The sequence below is a fragment of the Neoarius graeffei genome, chromosome 23 (assembly GCF_027579695.1).
Source record: "Neoarius graeffei isolate fNeoGra1 chromosome 23, fNeoGra1.pri, whole genome shotgun sequence".
NCBI lineage: Eukaryota > Metazoa > Chordata > Actinopteri > Siluriformes > Ariidae > Neoarius > Neoarius graeffei.
Window position 1 is genome coordinate 48,741,413 of NC_083591.1, and position 16,381 is coordinate 48,757,793.

The window sequence follows — 16,381 nt, forward strand, 5'->3', positions numbered from 1 at the left end:
GCTCCCACGCCGGTGGGTGAAAGGTCATTCAGTCTCGAGAAATCTCGCTCTACAAGTCAGCTGACCTTGTATGTAACCCATGTCAAATCTCGCGAGAGCAGCCGCGACAAGTAAACAACTAAACAACATGGCGCGTCAGTCTGGAAAACGCCAATTCGGATTGTTTTTGCACCGTCTGGTGGTGTATCTACTATGATTGGAATATTTTTGGAGCAATTATAACGTATTTGATGATCAGACACATTGTCACGTAGTGTTGCTGGGATGTTTTCACGGAGTCGGTAAGGGGGCGCATGCCGAGAGTAAGAGGGCGCAGCGCCCCTGTTCCCCCGTTTAGACGAAAGCCTGCACGGTATAGAACCCCAGGCTGAAGTTTGGTACCAAGTGACTATGATTTGTGGTTGCTGAGAAAAAGGGCGTTTCGGGCGGAAATACGGACGGACAGAGGTAAACCAGTATCCCATCCCCCCCCCGCAGGGGTATGATAAATGCAGATGTGACCCACGATTTTGAACCAAAGAATCCGATCATGTAGAAATCCTAAAGATGGGCAGCCTTACCTTCTAACTCCCTCCTTAATCATGCAGCCTTATTGTAAGGTTAGTAGCTTGTGAAAGGGCTAAGTTTAGTGTGCGCATGCTGCTCTGATTAAATCAGGTAATTGAGGAAAATCAAATGCGATATGCCACCCTTCGATGAACAAACACTAAGGCAGGGCGACTTCGAATCACAAACAAGGTCATGTTTATTCAAAGTGTTGCATCACAGTGAGAAGTGTTATATATAGCAGAATACGAATAACTTCCCCAGTCAAATGATGACTATAATGCACGGCAATGTTTAGTTTATGCAGTTTTAGCTCTTCACATTTAAATTTATCCAGTCTAGTGGATCCCAGGGACATTTCTATTCGCCCCACAGCTGACGTCCAGCGCAGAACCACAGTCCAATGTGAATGTCAAGTACACAAATACTTCAGCAACTCAGGACACCGTGTATTCACACTAACAAATGCATAGCATGTAATGACTAAGAGGCTCCTAATCCTGGTCCAGGTCATTTCTGCCCTTTCGGTCCCTGTGACTGTGTTCTGGATGTCTCCTGGTTACAGGGTAAATATTTGAACATCTCAGAGCTGTAGCCTTACTTTGGCTAGCTCTTCTTGGAAAGACTGAAACCTCATCAAAAGTCAACGTCAACATGGAGCGGCATTAAACTCAGCCGGAAGAAGAAATGTAAGGTCACTATAATCTGTACTTCAGAAGAAAAAGAGAGGAACCGCACCGAGTGATGGGGATGGAAGTGTTACCCTTCTGATGGAACAAGTTAAGAAAATACAAAAGGAAAGGAGAAAGTAGATGGATCTGGCATCGGTGGTCAAAACATTCTGAAGTCACAAATCCAAAACTGGTATTTATCTTTGTACACGGTTTAGAAATGGACACGGGTATAAAACCGACAGCGCACGATGGAGCAAAGACAACTTCTACTGTAAAGGCGGTGTAATTTGAAGATCATGTTGCCAGTCACTGATGGGGACAGTGTGCGATTTTAGACGAAAGGTCTTGGATGTGGAAAAGATGATGCAAAGCGATATATACCCATTTGCTCTCATTGCCTGTGAGCAGGCCTGTAGTACTCGAGTCCGACTCGTGCCCTAATTTTAAGGGCACGTGACTTGACTTGGACTTGTACATTAACTACATTTGGATGCGTAAATTGGAGACGAGGACTCGGATTTTTTCTTTATTTTTTTGTAACGTCCCATAATAATGTGCGGTTGGAGTCTTGTTCTCAGACTCGACATTTTCTTTAATGACTTGGACTTGAACACTGGGGACTTGAGACTGGACTCTGACTTGAGGTTTTGGCCGAATCCCATTTCACCCCTTGGACCAACCCCTTGGCCCTTCCCCTCCATTTTGCGCGTTCACGTGAAGGGGTAGGGGTATCCCAATCCCAGTTAACGCGGAGGGGTAGGGGAAGGGGTAGGGCTTCTGTACCCCTCCAAACGGAGATTTTCCTGGAGCTGACTCCGAACGAAGGGGTTTGAGTGATTTCCCACAATGCCATGCGGATTTCAGCGAGATTTCATGCAGATTTCAGAAAGATGGCGGTTCCCGCGGCGAAAGATTGTCATAAATGTATTTTCTCCATTATTTACTTGTTTTAAGTTGTTATCCAGAGGAAACACGCCGCTTGATTCGCTTTCGAGCTGAGAATGAGCAGCGATTTCTGAAATCCAAGGTGCTGCTAAAAAGCTTTGGGAGTGAGTATTGTTTTCGGTTGCTTGACTGCGTACGTTTTGTTCTGTTATTCTCGCTTTTATTGTTTACATGAGTGTTCTGACACCTCATTCTGTCGGATGTGGTGCACGAAGCGCCAAAGATATCCCATTCAGTGGTGTTAGTTAACAAATCACACCCTGCCAGCAGAGATTTCTGGTTCTGCCTCTGGCTCTGACTGTAGCAGCTGGTCGCAGCCAATGACGCATTTGGTCGCGTTTTGCTAACGTAAACGCTGACGGAGGTACGCGATGACGTATGCGATCGTTGAAGGGCTATCCCAATACATAGGGGTTGAATTTCAAGCCCTATCCCTTGTAGCTCAGTTTCAAGGGGGAAGGGCCAAGGGGAAGGGGGAGGGGTAGAAATTAGAATTGGGATTGGGCCTTAGTGACTCGACTACAATGCTGCCTGTGAGGAAAAACTCAAAGGATGAGCATCTGTTTGCACTACATAATTAATTTATCAACCATGATACAGTGGTCATGAAATCTAGTTCAAACTTACTCATTCAGTACGAGTCATGAATGTTTCGGACACAGTGCAACAACCAAAAAAAATTAAATACATCTGACACTACAATCGGGAAGATCTGATCTGACATTATAAAAAGGTCTACAGCTGTATAAAAACACATTCGGAGCAAGTGCCTGATGAGTCATTGTGGAAAAATGGCCAAAATATCCACATGGTCATTTAAAAAAAACATAAATCTTTTCCTTTAAGAGCTTGAAAAGGAGTTTGCTAAAAAGAAACAGTCGTGAACAGAGCACTGAATTTATTCAGCAGTCACCTACAAATCCTTACTGGAGGTTCTGGCTGAATTTACTCACTCGATATAAAACGCCATCTCTGTTAGACGAAGACATGTCTTGGCACACTGTGTAGAAAATGTTGTGGGAGTTAAGGGAACGGCCGTCTCCTGGCTCAGCTCTTATTTAACTGATCGTTATCAGTATGTTGATATAAATGGTGATATTTCTAGACGTACTGAGGTAAAGTTTGGTGTTCCACAAGGTTTCGTCTTGGGTCCACTGCTTTTTTCTCTATATGTATTACCTCTGGGTGATATTATTCATAAACATTGTATTAGTTTCCACTGTTCTGCTGATGACACACAGTTGTATGTTTCTGCAAAACCAGATGAGAGACACCAGTTTTATAGAATTGAGGAAATGTGTTAAGGACATTAGACACTGGATGCTTATTAATTTCCTTCTGCTTAACTCTGACAAGACTGAAGTACTTGTACTAGGACCACATACAGCTAGAAGTAAGTTTTCTGATTACACAGTGACTCTGGATGGCCTTTATTTCTTCACGTGCAGCAGTAAAAGACCTCGGAGTGATTATTGACCCCAGTCTTTCATTCGAAACTCACATTTGATAACATTATCTGGATAGCTTTCTTCATCTCAGAAATATTGCTAAGATAAGAAATTTAATGTCACTACATGACGTGGAAAAACTAGTTCATGTTTTCGTTACCTCCAGGTTAGATTATTGTAATGACTTGCTGTCTGGATGTTCCAATAAGTGCATAAACAAGCTCCAGTTAGTTCAAAATGCAGCAGCAAGAGTCCTTACTAGAACTAGAAAATATGACCACATCACACCCGTCTTATCCACACTGCACTGGCTCCCAATCAAATTTCGTATTGATTATAAAATACTACTATTGACCTTTAAAGCACTAAATGGCCTCGCACCACAGTACCTGAGTGAACTTCTGGTCCTCTAGGACCCGCCACGCCTACTTAGATCAAAAGGTGCAGGCTATCTGCTGGTACCTTGTATAGTGAAGGCTACATCAGGGGGCGGAGCCTTTTCTTACAAAGCCCCACAGTTATGGAACAGCCTTCCAAGTAGTGTTCGGGAATCAGACACAGTCTCAGTGTTTAAGTCTCGGCTGAAAACATATCTGTTTAGTAGGGCTGTAACGATACACCCAACTCATGATTCGATTCGTATCGCGATTTTTGACCCACGATTCGATACGCCCACGATTTTTTAAAAATTTTTTTTGAAGTAGTAAATTTGACTTATTAACATTTACTTACTTACATTAACTATTTAATAACAAATAATTCAGACCACTGCAGAGAATGAGTAATGTGTATGCAAAAATGAACAAATGTATATCCAAAGATTGTTTTATTTCTCAAAATACTGTTGAGCCGGAAGCTCTGTTTTTTTCGGTTCTGAAAAAGTCATTTTTCCAAATCGTGTAAATCCATTAAGATTTTTTTTTTGGGGGGGTGGCTCTCTCACTGTCTCACTCTCATAGGGCCAATGATTTTCTGTGATCGCGGAAAACAGATGGAAATTACGGAATTTTTATGGTGAAACATTGCTCGCGTGTCAAAATGTAACTGCCGCAGAAGGCTTCCGCCCAAGCAGACATGCCTTCAGTGTTGCCAGATATTGCTAACGTTTTCCACCCCAAAATATGTTCAAAACCAGCCAAAAAGCACCTAAACCTGCCCAATCTGGCAACACTGCATGCCTTTCTGGTCAAGTGATTGTGATTGGCTTGTGGCACACCTAGCCAGCCAATGAGCTGCTTGTTTACAGATTCGCTCCCCGTGTCGCAACCAGAATGGCGACCGCTTAAAAGAAATTAATGCTCTGCCAGTGGCGAGTGTGGACGTTGCGTGACTCGCAGAAGATTGTCGCAGGTCGGCAAAAAAACGACTTAATAGATATAAAAAAATAAAAGTAATTTAAGTAAGTTTAAAATGTAATTTAAATAAAAAGTAAAGTATTCATAAATTGAAGTTTGGAAGCGCCTCTGTTTTTGGGCTGAGGAGAAGTTTGAAAGGGTGTACCGCGATTCTGCCTTCTTGTATCGCGATACGGATCGTGGCTCTGCGTATCGCGATTTCGATACGCATATCGTTACAGCCCTACTGTTTAGTCAAGCCTTTTGTTAATGGTGTTTATGAGGTAAAGGTGTATTAGATCTGGAGGGTCCTCAGACAGAGTGTTTTGGTAAACTGGGAAGTATGGATGCTGTCAGTCCCCACTCGCTTGCTCACTCGAGTTTGCTGACGGTGTAGTGGCTGGCTGCTTTAAGTCCCGGGGCTCCCTCATGCCCGTGTTACCTTCTGGCTCTCCCCTTTTAGTTATGCGGTCATAGTTAGTTGCCGGAATCCCTGCTTGTACTCAGTGCAATATGTATACTGTTCCTACTTATTCAGGTGACATTGGGCATACCTAACAACCTGTTTTTTCTTTCCCTCCCTCTCTCTCCCCAAATCGGTCCCTCTGAGTTACATGGAATCAACAGGAAATCTTTTGGTGGAGAGGGTGGAGACCTCGACTGGCTATCGTAGCCTGCAGGGAATCGGCCGTCAGACATTCTGTCGCATGTCCCAGACCCGGTGAAATGTAACTGAATTGTCTTGGCCAGCCCTAAGGGTCCCATCAGCATCCCATCATTGCTGAGGAGTGTGCTCCCATCACCCAATCAAGCATCCAGCCAGAGCAGGTCATGATTTTTTTTAACCATATTAACATGCCATTTTGTATTATGCCCGATGTCAAGACTCTCGTCTCTGCGAGCCTACCACACAGATTTAATACTTGTGTCATTTTTAGGGCATACCCAACAACCTGTGTTTTCTCCCCCCCCCCCAATCCGTCCCTCCGAGTTACATGTCGGTCCTGGGATCGAGATGCTGACCTCTTCTGCCCCTCGGACCTGCTTGATCCATCCTGGTGCCCTGTGTCTGGCTGGAGTCTTATCACATCGCTCCTGTGGAGGATGGCCCCATGAGGACAGTTGAAAGTCACACTTGGAAGACGCTCTGGACTCTTACAGTAATGCTTTTATGGCTGAGGACTACAGTTGACTTGCTAACTTTAGGAATGCAGTTGTCATGCACAGTTTTGCACTCAAGTTTCCATCAATGAAGAGTTACATCATCAACGAAACTGTCTTCTTGTTAAAACTGTTAATGTTATAGTCATGCTGTCTGTTGTTGCCCAAATGAGGATGGGTTCCCTTTTGAGTCTGGTTCCTCTCGAGGTTTCTTCCTCATGTCGTCTGAGGGAGTTTTTCCTTGCCACCGTCACCACAGGCTTGCTCATTGGGGATAGATTAGGGATAAAATTAGCTCATGTTTTAAGTCGTTCAAATTTTGTAAAGCTGCTTTGCGACAACATTTATTGTTAAAAGCGCTATACAAATAAACTTGACTAGTAATGAGTGGAATAAAACACTTTTGGAATGTAATAGAGATTTTTGCATTACAACAAACACGGCAATACTCCGCGATTGAGCACAGTATGGATATAAAACAAAGGTTTTTATAATTGTAATGGATGACCGCTCCAGGTTATAAAGCAGACCTTAATTTTTATAATTGTATTGACTAACTGCAAGCTCTTTGCACAAATTACAGTGCATGGTCCAAAACAACCCGGTATCACAAAACTTACAGAAAACAGATCAAGATGGCGAACATCTTTATTTTCTCTTGATCTGTTTAAACGCAAGATGACGTACTGTCAGGATTGTGTCAGCAGGAGATTAACATGGCCGCATGCCTAGAAAATCTTTCTGCCTTCTCACAGAGCACTTCACTCTGACGAATCATTCATACTACACATTTTGCAAAAAAAGTCAGTAGGAAGTAGGGTTCATTTTCTTTCCCGAATACAAAATCTGTTTGTCCGAGTTCCACCTCTGACAGACTCTCAAAGACATTTACGTACTCAGCTCTGCACGGTGCCTGATCGTGTTTACAGCAGTAATCTAATTCATGGTCTCATCTCTGCATAATCCTTGCTGGTGTCTCGAATCATACAGTCCATTCCAGCACCGGCATTGACACTCTCAGATCGGCGAGATCATTACAGTGCCGTTTTGATGAGATCACCTTCCTCGACCACGCCTCTGGATCCTGGGGCAACTCTCAAGGGGGGGCAGAGGAGTGCAACATTCACACCCAGCTTATATATTATATTCTCCTCATACATCCAGTATCTAGCACATTATCTAATGGCCTAATGGTTAGAGAAGCAGCTTTGAGACCAAAAGGTTGCAGGTTCAGTTTCCTGCAGGAATGGCTGAAGTGCCCTTGAGCAAGGCACCAAACCCCTACCCGTTCTGGGTATGCTGTGCATCGCTCTGGATAAGAGCATCTGCTAAATGTAATCAATTAAATTTTTTTAAATCAAGCAATCAACTGGAAGAGACACTGTGTAAAGGGAAAGTGCAGATCAGATTTCTTGGGTTTTCCTCAGCTCCCAAAAACTGGCCCAAACAGGAACCAACAATTTTTTTTTTTTTGGTTGAGAGTTGACTAGAATAAATTACAGCAACAGTAAAAGTGGCTACATCATTACAGTGCAAAATAACCCCATTATTTGGATAAGGGTGAAGATAAACCTTGAATGAACATCTCTTTTCATAAATAATCAGGATTGTGACTAGTAATCAAAATTTCTGACAAAAGTGTTGATAAGAGAGACTTCATATTTCTTCTGGAATAACAAAATGAAGCCTTTAATGAGATGGAAAAAAATTTTTCATTTCAACAGACTAATGCTGCTTGCCTAATTTGTCATGTTTGAGAAATTCATGCTAGATTTAAGGGGGAAAAAAAAAGGGCAAAATTTTGCTTTTTGATGGCATGAACAGCATTTTATCCTCTTTAAAGGAATACGCCACCCCCAAGTGAAATTGAGTCAGTCCCTGCAGTCCCTAGAGTTGGATGAGTGAGCCAAAGTGTTTTGTAGCCGACCCAGCCATTGTCCTGATCTGGAAACATCCCGGTTAGCTTAGTCGCTGTAATCCGGCGTGTCCAGATAGCATTGTCGTTGCAAAAGTGAATCAAATAACTCAAGATTTTTTATAATTATTTCTCATGACCTGTACATTCACATCGAGTACACATATCAATGCAAATTAACACGAAGGGATTTACTAGACCAATTTATATCTGGAACTATTTTCGGCCACAGCACAGGCAAAGCACCGCTGCAGGCGCAAAGACACCACGCAGCACCTGAAAACCCTGGTTTCCCTGGTAACACTGATGTGTTGACGGAAGTTGTGGTGCTGCGTGGTGTCTTTGCCTGTGCCGTGGCCGAAAATAGTTCCAGATATAAATTGGTCTAGTAAATCCCTTCGTGTTAATTTGCATTGATGTGTACTCGATGTGAATGTACAGGTCATGAGGAATAATTATAAAAAATCTTGAGTTATTTGATTCACTTTTGCAATGACAATGCTATCTGGACACACCGGATTACAGCGAATACGCTAAGCTAAGCTAAGCAGGACGTTTCCAGATCAGGACAATGGCTGGGTCGGCTACAAAACGCTTTGGCTCACTCATCCAACTCTAGGGACTGCAGGGACTGACTCAATTTCACTTGGGGGTGGCGTATTCCTTTAACCGATTCATATCCAGTCAGCAACAAAAACAATGCTTCTCAGCCTGTCCAATAGTTCCATAAACCAGTACTCCCCCCCCCAAAAAAAAAAAAAAGCCAGTTCCAGCTTCCTGATGCTAAAAGTACTGGTGCTTTGTGCAATGGGGAAAAGACCAAATTCAGTCAGTATGCTTACATGCACACTGATATTCCACTATCATTCCGAATATGACAGCAGCTTCCATTTGGGTATCAATATCTGGGGGCGACTGTACAAAGTAATGGCGAGTGTCAAAGAGAAGTGAAGAGAGAGTACAAGCAGGTTGGACTGGATGGAGAAGAGCGTCAGGAGTGATTTGCGACAGAAGGTCGCCAGCAAGAGTGAAATGGAAAGTGTACAAGACAGTAGTAAGAGCAGCGATGTTGTATGGTTTGGAGACAAATAGACAGGAGGCTGAACTGGAGGTAGCAGAGCTGAAGATGCTGAGATTCTCATTTGGAGTGACGAAGTTGGACAGGATTAGAAACGAGAACATTAGAGGGATGGGATGTGTAAGACGTCTTGGAGACAAAGTCAGTGTGTTTACATGCACATAGAGAAAATCGAATTTCTGCCGTTGCTCGACTGAAATCAAAGTTCTAAATGCCATGGAAACACCTTAGCTAGGCTGAAATCGAACCGAACTTGATTTCTCGTAATCTAGTTACACGACCTAGATTATGCGATTGTAGCCGAGCTACTTTGTGCATGTAAACCCTATCGAGCTACGTAGTCGAGCTACTTACTTCAGCACTGCCTCTTCCGGAAGTGACGAGACCACAAGCGGGAAACACAACAGCCTCGGTCGGCATGACAATGAATCATGACAACGGCATGAATCTTTTCTTTTTGTGGCATTGTTTGCACTGTTAAAATTTAGCTCACTTACTGCATCACCAAATACATCTGTACAGCTGTTGCATAGCTGTGAATTGTGTACATAAACAAGTCATTGTATTTGTGTGTGTGTGTGTGTGTGTGTGTGTATGTATGTATATATATATATATATATATATATATATATATATATATATATATATATATATATATATATATCTCAACATCTGAAGAATGTCAATAAAAACAAAAAAATTGAACTTTGTGTGTTTATTAAGACACGAGTTAAATTGTAAGCAAAAAATATATTTTATATATATATATATATATATATATATATATATATATATATATATATATATATTAGGGGTGTGCAAAAATATCGATACGGCGATATATCGCGATACTTTGTCTTCCGATTCAATATCGATACTCAATTTGAATATCGATATTTTTTCAAATAATAAAATCATGTTTCAGACGGGTTGTAAATCCAGTACGACTTCCGCACCTCCGCTCCGCGAGGTGTCGCTGTGCCGCTACCTCACTGCAAGGCACTCTTCGTCTTCTCTTTTTTTCCCCGGCGGTTGCAGTGAGGAAAAAAAAAAAAAAACAGGCAAGCATGGCTGTTAACATTAACCTAGAGACGCCGCCGAACTTTAAGGCAGATGTTTAGAGGCACTTTGGATTCCAAAGGAAAGGAGAAAAAAAAAAAAAAAGTGAGCCGGCCAAAGAGAATGCACTTTGCAAAACCTGTTTCGCTCCAATTAAATTAATCAGGGATGCAAACAGCGCGCCTTTTGGCGGATGGCGCCTTTTTCACGGCTGAATCGCGCAGATCTGAATTTTTTTTTTTGGGGGGGGGGGGGGGGGGGGCGTTGGAGTGTCTGATTATAATTTCAAAGTAAATTCTGTATTAAAATTACTAAATAAGCAAATCCGTTACAGTCCATGAAACAGGAAGTATAAGGAAAAAAACAGTTTAAATCGGGAAGTTGCGCACATTTGTGCAGCCTGAGCGGCAGGACTGCGCAAATGTGCGCAGCTTCCCGATTTAAAATGTTTTTTCCTTATACTTCCTGTTTCATGGACTGTAACGGATTTGCTTATTTAGTAATTTTAATACAGAATTTACTTTGAAATTATAATCAGACACTCCAACGCCCCCCCCTAAAAAAAAAATTCGGATCTGCGCGATTCAGCCGTGAAAAAGGCGCCATCCGCCAAAAGGCGCGCTGTTTGCATCCCTGATTAAGATGCTCCAATTAAGATGCCCACTGCACTTTTCAGTGTGTTTCAGACAGTGTGCTGTTCCTGCAAAATAAGCACAAGTTAAATGTTCTCAGGTATATGTTCTCAAGTTTACAAAGAACAAATTGATATTAGTGTTAGCACTGAAATGTATGTGCAGTCTGCAGTGCAAGTTTTAAGTTTTCATAAAACAATTTGATTCTGCTTGTTAAGCAGCACTGATGTGTCCATGCTTACAGAAAAGTTGAGAATACTAGCACAGAAATGGGAATTTTCTGTATGTTGTAGTGAAGCAACTCTTGGTTTTGCCAGCAGTGGAATAGAGACAAATATATGTCTGGCAAGAGTGTGTAGTTATGTATGTGAAATGTAACTTTACAGTGGTCAATAAATTCTGATTTTCTTCAGTGACACAGATATTGTGATGTGGTTGAAATTTCTTGCAATATATCGATTATCGCAGAATCGCTGTACCGTGATAATATCGTTATCGTGGGCAAAATATCGCCATAGTATTGTATCGTGAGGTATCTGGTGATACCCAGCCCTAATATATTATATATATATATATATATATATATATATATATATATATATATATATATATATATATATATATATATATATACACATACATACACACACACACACACTTTTTGTAAGCAAAAAATGGACTTTAGAAAAATATACAATTGTGCAAAATAAGTTGTCTTACAAAACCGTGGTCTGCGCAGGACAGTTTGTAGCCATACAGTCTGTTAGAGCCCCCTTCACGTGAACGCGCAAAATGGAGGGGTTGGTCCAAGGGGTGAAATGGGATTCGGCCCAAGCCTAACAGCTTGAGCATGGAACTTGTGAACACGGAACTGCCAGTGTTGCCAGATTGGGCGGTTTTAAGTGCATTTTGGCAGATTTGAACATGTTTTGGGCTGGAAAACGTCAGCAGTATCTGGCAACACTGCTGATAACTTTGTTTATACTCTTGAATAGCTCTTCTTCATGACGACAACCGGAAGTGTACCAACACGATGGGGCGTGTAGCGCCACCTGTGGCTCGGGTGCACGATGTACCTCACACAATAGCCCGATTTCCTTGTGTGCATGTAGGATTGGATTTCTCTGGCACCCCTGCTGGGATCCTTAGCTCGATTACCGACAGTAGCTCGATTTGGATGTGCATGTAAACGCACTGAGTGAGAGAGGCGAGATTGAGATGGTTTGGACACATCGTTTGGTTGTATCTTAAACCCCCCCCATACCTCCCCAGTGCCACAGCTACCTTTGACCACTTTCAGGCAGTTTCATACACTGAGCTGTGGGACACTGTAAAACACATGAAAACTTCAACAGCCCCTCATGACCCTATCCCTTCCCTGATTATTAAAGATGTATTTGATGTTATTGGTCCAAGCATTCAAATCATTCTAAATTCCTGCCTTGCCACCGGTAGTGTTCCCACCTGTTTTAAGCACGCGGTAGTCCGGCCTCTGCTTAAAAAGCATAACCTTGATCCAAAATGTTTAAAAAACTTCAGGCCCATCTCTAAACTCCCATTCATTTCAAAAATTATGGAAAAGGTTGTTTTAACACAGTTGCTTCCCGTACTTAATTCAGCAGAAATCCTAGAGCCATTTCAATCTGGCTTTAAGGCCCGACATAGCACTGAGACAGCCCTGTTAAAGGTAACAAACAACCTGCTGCTCACCCTCGACTCTGGTGATAATGCCATTCTTATCCTGTTAGACCTTAGTGTTGCATTTGACACTGTAGACCACACAACCCTGCTGGCCTGGCTTGAACAGTGGGTTGGGATTAAGGGTTCTGCTCTAAAATGGTTCCACTCATACCTCCAGCAAAGAACCTTTTCAGTGTCCATAGGCCAATACTCCTCGCCCCCTGCCCGTGTCTTGCGGTGTCCCCCAGGGGTCCATCCTGGGTCCTGTTCTTTTTTGACTTTATATGCTCCCACTGGGTAACATCATTAGGAAATTTAATATTACATTCCACTTTTATGCTGACGATTCCCAATTGTACCTCCCTCTAAAATCTGGAAATTCCTTGCAGCCTCTTCTGAACTGCCTTAAAGAAATTAAAAACTGGATGGCCAATAACTTCCTCCAGTTAAATGAAGGCAAAACTGAGGTCATAATCTTTGGCCCCCCAAAATCCAGAAATTCCATCTTTGGCAACCTTGGCTCTCTTACTCCATTTGTCAAAACCCATGCAAGAAATCTGGGTGTTATTCTAGACTCCCAACTCAGCCTTGACAAACAAATCTCTTCTGTTGTTAAGACTAGTTTCTACCAATTAAGGATCATTGCAAAACTTAAATCTGTTCTGTCATACAATGACCTGGAAAAAGTCATCCATCCCTTTATAACTTCACGCTTAGATTACTGTAACTCCCTTTATTTTGGTCTCCCTCAAACACTGGTGTCACGGCTTCAAATTGTCCAAAATGCGGCTGCTAGGTTGCTTACTAACACAAAAAAACATGAGCACATCACACCTGTCCTAGCCTCATTGCACTGGCTTCCTGTCCAGTCTAGGATTCAATTTAAGATCCTGTTAATGTTTTTTAAAGCTCTTCATGGCTTGGCTCCCAACTACTTAGCTGCTGCTATTCATCCCCCGGAGGCTCCCATGTCTCTTAGATCTTCAAGCAGAGGTCTCCTCCATGTTCCCCGAACTCGTCTTAAGCTAAAAAGTGACAGAGCTTTTGCGGTCGCTGGTCCTTGGCTGTGGAACCTTCTGCCTCTTGACATTAGAAATGCCCCCTCTATTACTGTTTTTAAATCCAAGCTCAAGACACACCTTTTCACATTAGCATTCCCTACATTTTAACTGTTTTTGTTTTGTCATGTCAGAAATTAAGTGTTTGTCTTTTGCTGCTGATGTTTAAATCAGTTGTTTTTGTTTCTTTATATATTTTATATCTATTTATTTTTACACTCTGTACAGCACTTTGGTCAGTGTAAACTGTGCTTTAGAAATAAATTTTACTTACTTACATACATACGGAGGATAGATCCAGGGTATAGAGATCTTGCATGTGACGTCACAGACGATCCAGATTGTAACAGACGCCATCTTGTCGGTCAAACGCCATATTTCCGCCTTCTACTTCTACTTCTGGTTCTACTTCTACCTTTTCTTCTGGAAAACCCTACTATATACAATTCTACTACAACGGCTGCGGCTACAAGCTCTCCCTACCTGTGCACGTTTATGTTTTTTGTGTGTATTTTTGCGTGTTGTTCGTCTGTACCGGACTTCAATATCCACTACAACCGTATGGACTTACTGGACATTGGTTTCCAGCAGAAAATGACGGTTTGTAGCGATTTCCATCGCATGCACAACATTCCGGACGAGATAGCGAGACCAGCGGGGTCTCCGTGGATTGTTATCGGGTCTGGCAGGCGAAGGAGGCGGCGTCGGGAGAGGAAGCAAAAGCGAGGCTGCAGAGCCGGCCTGTTGACTAAGCTCAGAAAACAACCACTCAAACCTCCACTGCCAAGCCTCTACCTCTCCAACGTCAGATCCATGGTAAACAAGACGGACGATTTGGAATTACAGCTGGAATTACCTTATTCTATTATCGGCTGGTCAGTGCTATACCAGATACTACTGATATATCTAGTATCAGTACTAGTAATACTTAAGTGACTTACCCGTCCAATGAGGATTGTTATTTTCTTGTTTACAAGATGCCACATCTGAGTCGCTGACAAATCCTGAATTTCTGTAAAGATAACTGTCCAGAGATTTATAAGCATGCAGTGCTTCACCACTGAACAGCGAGGGAAAGTTAATGAGGTAATTATACGCGTCTGGGTATTCCACCTCTGGCAGTTCAATATCCACTGACACGGTCGTGAAAACTATGTCCGGTAAGCCATAAGGGTCACTAATCTGTAGGCCGTTTATTTTAGACATATATCTAGTTATCTGTTCATTAGAAAAATGAGCCGTGTAGTCCGTCGGTTGAAATTTATTCATTTTGTACACGAGTGCAGCAGTATTCAGCGGGCGGGTTTTACCGACAAGATGGCGGCTGTGTACTTTCCGGTCACGTGACTGCAAGATCTCTATACTGGGAGAAGAATGCTGGACATGGAGTTGCCAGGTAGAAGGAAAAGAAGAAAACCAAAGATGAGATTTATGGATGTGGTGAAAGAGGACACGAGGATGGTTTGTGCTACCAAAAAAAAAAAAAAAAAGAGATACGGAGGACAGAAGGAGATGGAGGGACATTATCCGCTGTGGCGACCCCCAACAGGAACAGCCTGTGGATGATGATGATTCCGTTTGGTTATTCTGAATGTGGCCTTATTCCGAATTTAGCATTTTCTGATTAAGCCGATATTACTCAGGTTTCAGGAACATTCTACAGCACATTCGGAGTGTCAATTAGGGTTTTTATGGCGGTTTGAGACACACAGCCTCTTACCTGTTTACAGTCAACTCTGGGTGTCGTACACAAACCCAACTAGACTTTTGGAGTATGCATGGCTACATGCAAGCGGGAATATTAGAATAAAAGACTCTCGACATTCACTGGATATGAGCAATCGCATGCTCTGATTGCTTACTCTACTACTAAACTATCAGTTCATATATCATGAGTAGAGAAAAACAAAATGGCGGCGCTTGTTGCTGAACCACCCGAGAACGAAATAAAAGCTCTACTCAAAAACAAACCCCCCAAAAAAGCAGCAAAATATGGAATAAACTTTTTTTTTTTTTTAATTTTCAAGAATCATCATAGCAGCATTTTTCACAAATTGCTCCCGTCATTTCACCGGTTTGTTTACATTCTAAGCGGAAATGATTTTGCTGGCCGTTCTGTATAAAGTTTTCTTCATTTATTGAATTTGCAAAAAAGGCTCCGTTTCTCAAAATCCAGTGAATGTAGATAGAATAAAACAGTTATTCCATTCAATCTCGTCGTACATGGCTTATAACCAACTCAGTGCTATGCGCCTCGTCGGTGATCAGCTCACGTACGACTCAATTTCATGGAATAACTTCAATATTAATTTTTAGCTGTGTGAACAGCTTAGATGGAATGTTCTCCTTTTCAGAATAAGGACGGAATATAATAATTTTGTGCATGTAAACCTAGCGACAGAGACAACCAAAAGAAGCGCTTCATTTCCACTAGTTCCAGAATTGACACCGGTTTCCAGCGTTCCTCAGAAACTGGGGCAGAAAATATAGGATGCGCAGACATCAACACAAATCTAAATACGACAATAAAACACTTACACCCATAAACAAACAGCCAAGGAACTACGCTTACTACACAAAAAATGCAAATGAAACTTCTCTGAACAGCGTGCTACATCCTGTGTGGACATGTTAGTGTGTATCTGTGCGTGTGCTGATGTAACCGTCAAGAGACAAGTTTTACTCTGACTGCCTACAAATTCCATTGATTTATTGTCAGATAATAATATACAGTCCTAATGAAGCAATTACTGCCAAATGCTATTGAGCAACACAGTCTCTTGATCAAACTGCTTGGCACTGCTAGAAAGCAGAAAGACAAAACTGAACTGAAGCACTGCATAAAGAGGGT

General features: G+C 42.1%; 1 protein-coding gene across 1 annotated transcript in view; it reads right to left on the bottom strand.

Annotated features, from left to right (window-relative positions):
- The window catches only part of LOC132871798 (homer protein homolog 3), a 59,469-nt gene that overhangs the window by 35,428 nt on the left and 7,660 nt on the right, over positions 1–16,381 (bottom strand). The window lies entirely within an intron of this gene.